We start from the raw sequence: 6093 nt of genomic DNA on the forward strand, positions 1-6093 counted from the left end.
TCTCTCTAATTCTCGAACAAGGGACAATTTCGATAGTTCTTCGTGGAATGTTGCTGTTATTTTATTTCATTGCCTCACACACTCCCCCAAACGTCAGTGTTCCAATTCCCGTTTTCTATGACTTATAACTCAACTTGCTCCCCAAGACGTCACAGTTCCAATTCCTGTTTACTATGACTGTGGTAATCTCTTTCACTGCCTCGCTCAGACTGTTGACAAGAGAGAGAGAGAGAGAGAGAGAGAGAGAGAGAGAGAGAGAGAGACGAGGTTCACTACTCGATGCTGCCATGAAGACTGGCTGCCAACATTTAGGAGCTAGTTATAATATCGGAGTTTGCGTCATCTGTCAGAAAGTAGGTTTGTCCTCGTTGTGCCACTTTTCATTTGCATTGCATAGCAAGCAATCATCGTAGATTTCGTTGAAATGAAAGCGTATTTGTGTTAAAGATAATAAAATAGGTTATCACAAACATATCCACTTATACAGCACATGACATATATACAGTATATATATATATATATATATATATATATATATATATATATATATATATATATATATATATATATATATATATATATATATATATATATATATATATGTATATATACTGTATATATATAGATATACAGTATATATCAGAGATTGGAGATTTGAAATGGAAAAAAATGGTAATTGTAGTGATAAACTAAAATAATTATTTCTTTCTTTGGTTATGCGAGAAATATATATAAAATTTTATAAATTAATAACTTTCCTTCAAATTAATAAAAGAAAAATCGGAGTGTGGATGTTATACAATTTTATCTTAAAATTTGCATATTTTTGTTTACGAAAATTTTCCATATACAGTACCAACCACATGCATCAGCAAATACATGGACCTAATAATTCAACTAATATATTATATTTGTTACTCCCTGAAGGACAAAAGTCTTTGAAAATCGTGGCAACTTACAATCTCAACCTTTTATTATCACCGCCAATAAAGTTGGAAAGGGTTATATTTTACCAACTGTTTGTGTGGTTATTTGTGTGTTTTTTTTGTTTGTGAACAGCTTCCTGGCCATCATTGTAATCGTAAAGAAACTTGCATGGATTAACTGTAATGTAAAAAGCTGGAAATGATAAAATTTGGAAGGTCAAGGACAAAAGTCAAGGTCACGGACAAACAAAATTTCCAATTCACGTAATCAGCCATAAGTTTGGACATAATTGTCACAGAGATTCCAAACTCGAATCATATTTGAGTGTATGAGAATCCATGCCAATTAATATATGTTCAGGTCCAATGTCAATGTCAAGGTCGAGCAAAAGGTCGAGAAATAAGCTGCCGCGGCAGAGGTATGCGCTCTATTGAGTGCCCCTCTAATTCTGTATGTTTTTGTCTTCATTTTGAAGTAACGACTTCCTATTCAAAACCATATTATTGCCATGTCTACTTTTTAACATCAAACGAAAAATTATTTCTAATAATTTGATGAATTTGTTTGTATGTTTATTTTTTCAGCCTGTATTATACTATTTTCCATTTCCTGTAATTTACTATCAGGACGGATAGTATCTGATACTTGTTCAATAATGAAAGTAATAATAATGAGCAAGATGATTTTAGCTTATGAAAATGGACGAACCAGATATTTCAAGTTTCGTTTCTGGCATAATTTTCCTAGCCAAAACTTCGAAGACCTCCGCCGTGAATGCCTATTTCTAAACCTTTTGCTCGACCGTGACCTTGACCATTGACCTTGATCTTCAAAAAATTAATAATTTCCATCTTTTTACGTAACAGTTAATCGCTGCAAGTTTTATTACTCAACGATTAAAATTGTGGCCTGAGAGCTGTTCACAAACAAATACACACACACAAACAGGGGGTACAACATAACCTCCTTCAAACTCCATTGGCAGAGTTAATAACGAAGTATCAAGATCACGTTTCAGTGAATGCCAAAGATGACGATTAAATGGAAGTAAGAGAAAAGAAAATAACTAATAGACACAATATGAAAAGGCCACGGCTTACCACGTTACTAATTTTCGAAAGTTTGAAGGTTTCATAGTACGTTTCAATTTATCTGAAACGTCAGTTCTAGTGTGGTTAATCATTGTCACTTTCCAATCCTCACCCAATGCTATATAACCGCTCACCTCCATAAAACATGCTAGCAGGGTTAAGTACTTTGTTTTGTAATTAACATATATATATATATATATATATATATATATATATATATATATATATATATATATATATATATATATATATATATGTGTGTGTGTGTGTATGTGCGCGTGCGTGTGCGTGTAAATCTTTATGGGCGCATATAAGCACATACACACACATATATATGTATGTATGTATCTATACATGCATATGTATAGGTATGTCGTGTCCATTCATTTGAGCGAAGTCAAGTTGAGCGATGTCACGTTCGCCGAAGTCCTTTTTAGCGAACTTACATTTTGTGCATTTTGAGCGATGCTCATTAAGCGATGTCAGTTTGAGCGAACTTTGGACAGTTTTCATAAGATGAATTGAGCGAAGTCTATTTGAACGAAGTCAAATTGTGGAATATGATGTACATATATATATATATATATATATATATATATATATATATATATATATATATATATATATGTATATGTATATGTATATATATATATATATATATATATATATATATATATATATATGTATATATATATATATATATATATATATATATATATATATATATATATACAGTATATATATATTTGTAAAAAAAAGAAAAAAATATTTTTTGGTGTTAAAAAAATTAAACTTAAATGTAAATCTTTTTTATTTTGTACGGAAAAACGTATAAAAGCTAAAATGTAGAAATTCTAGAAGTTCATGAAATATACCTATAATATATAATGTAAATTTATTCAAAATGTAATATTGTAAGCTAGGTGTTTAAGGTAAACAGTAATTTCTATATCTTCTCTAGAATCAATAACGCTCTCAAGTCCTCTTTCTAAGTTCTCATATTTCCTCTTCTTACGTAAAGGCTCTCCTTACATTATTCCCAAATATTTAGTCCTCTGTAGGCTCTCTTCCTTTCTTAATGCCTCTATTAGGAGCCAAACTGTTGGGTGACTACATGAAAGACTTCCTTGGAAAGCAGTATGCCATCATTCCACGGCATTGTTTGTTCGGGGAAGACCCATTTGAAACCTCTCGAAAACGTTCCACAATGATAACGGACATTGGGCGGCCGATAAAGGTATCTTCAAAATAATCGAAAATTACGTCGAGATCTTCGTCATAACTTTCCAAATTACTCAAGGCTTCAAACCCTTTTATGACATCACCCGTAGGGAGAAATGCCATGCAGGTCATCATTTTGATCAACGTCCAACTTTAACAACATCAGGTGCATGCGAGTGTTCGCCTTTTTCGGAGCAATTTCTATCACTTTCGTATTCCAGTGTAGTGCTCAGGCGTCCTTTACAACCTTTCACTTCACAACGCCATGAAATGGTCGTTTGAGTATCTTTATCTTTTCTATAGATATAACCTTTACATGCTATTTTGTTTCTGCCGCGACTAGAAAGTATAATATCCATGATGGGTTACTTTCAAATGTTTCTCAGAAAAGAATACATAAATAGAAATTTCCAAGTTAAGAAAACGAAGTGATATGCATATCTTCAATAACCATTAAAGTATTATATTATTAACGACCATTTTAGTTAACAACCATTAGTTACAATCGCGGTAAATTGAGTTAACAACCATTAGTTACAATCGCTTAAAATCAACCTTCGTTGAAATTGTCAATCGCTCTTAAAGTATCGTTCAAAATGACTTCGCTCAAAATAAGGTATAGGTATGTATATACATATATAATCTCTTTTGTAGATTATACCTGTATGATGTTTGTAGTACTGTAGTGTATGTATACTTTATAAATGTGTATAAACTTGCACACACGTATATATATATATATATATATATATATATATATATATATATATATATTTATATTTATATATACATTATATATATTTATATATATACATTATATATATTTATATATATACATTATATATATTTATATATATACATTATATATATTTATGTATGTATGTATGTATGTATGTATGTATGTATGTATGTATGTATGTATTCAGTTATTAACATAGATATAGAGACAGATACAGTCAGTGACAGATATATTCTAAGAGAGTAGACTAAAATATCACTTCTGCTTATACTAATTGTGTTTATTAACGATAAGCATTATAAGTTTCAAGTAATTGAACGACGAATTGATTATAGATTAAGGGTATAAAGAAATATTCTTAGTTCTATCTTAATTTCTCGAATAGAAGAAAGAACCGAATTAATCAGTGATTTATTTATCAGTACGTCTGATATACGAGTACTTTAGATGTGTACGTAATTTCTTGTGTATATGTTTTGTTTATTTCTATCTATTTATCTGTTTTTCATATGAAGATATTGTAGTTATTAGAAGCGCCTTGTACACATTTATTGTATTGATGTATCGATCTCATCTAATTATTTATAAATATATAAACAATGTTAGTAATAATGAGATATTAAAAGGTTAAAGGTGTCTGGTTTCAGTTCTAGTTTCATCAGAGTAGAGGCTCACCAGAACGTCAGCCAGGCAAGCCCATCGCCCCACTGTGGTGCCCAACCACAGCAGTAGCCTCCCCAGTAAAAAGCTTGAACTCACCCTCCCGGGCGGGGATCGATAAGCTGCCATGCGAATGCTAGGCAAACACGTTACCACAGTTCTTAGCATTGGACAACTGATAAACTTGGAATTAATTTCTTACAAGATTTAGTTTCATTTTCGACGTGACTTACTTAACTGAATAAAAACAAAGAATAAAGAAAACCTTAGCAATTTATCAATTTGTAACGTCAACATAGCAAAAGAGTGTTTCATATGGTTTTATCGGCATCTGTATAAGAGCCAAGGCCAACTGCCCTTGGTAGCTTTCATTTAGCTTTCGTTATCACAGGAACATATAGATGCGGTGGGATTTGGAGATGACGTTGGGACACCCCAAGACCTTTTTATTATTATTATCATTACTTGCTAAGCTACAACTCTAGATGGAAAAGCAGGATGCAATAAGCCCAAGGGCTCCAACAGGGAAAATAGCCCTGTTAGGAAAGGGAATAAGGAAAAACTACAAGGGAGGTTTAAGAACGATATTAACATTGAAATAAATCTTTCATATATATATATATATATATATATATATATATATATATATACAGTATATATATATATATATATATATATATATATATATATATATATATATATATATATATAAACTATAAAAAAACCTGAAAATAACAAGAGGATAAAAACTTCAAACCAGCAAGAAGAAGAGAAACAAGATAGAATAGTATGCCCGAGTGTACCCTCAAGCAAGAGAACTCTAACCCAAGACAGTGGAAGATCATGATACAGAGGCTATGGCACTGCCTAAGACCAGAGAACAATGGCTTGATTTTGAAGTGTCCTTCTCCTAGAAGAGTGGCTTACCATAGCTAACTACAGTGTGTATATATATATATATATATATGTATATATATATATATATATATATATATATATATATATAAGATTTATTTGAATATCGTTACTGTTCTTAGAATATTTTACTTTAATTGTTAAATTACTTCTCTTACAGTTTATTTATTTCCTTTTTTCCTTTCCTCACTGAGCTATTTTCCCTGTTGAAGCCCTTGGGCTTATTGCATCTTGCTTTTCCAACCGGGGCTGTAGCTTAGCAAATAGTAATACTAATAACGATAATGATATACAGTATCCCTTTCTGAGTGGGGACACCTTAATGTGGTGAAAGGGTTTTCGTATCGCCATGATCAGCAAAGTTGTACTAGCCAGGGCCACTCATACTAGATTGGTTTGCTGTGACCTTTGAGACAAAAATCTCCCACCATCACTAATCCACACTATCCAGCGTGGTGAGGAAAAGTGGCCAAACCCCAGACATAAATTGAAATGTATGAGGCCTTTGTCCTGCAGTAGACTTGAAATGGATGTTTTAGT

Source organism: Palaemon carinicauda, chromosome 13 (genome assembly GCF_036898095.1).
Source record: "Palaemon carinicauda isolate YSFRI2023 chromosome 13, ASM3689809v2, whole genome shotgun sequence".
Taxonomy (NCBI): Eukaryota; Metazoa; Arthropoda; class Malacostraca; order Decapoda; family Palaemonidae; genus Palaemon; species Palaemon carinicauda.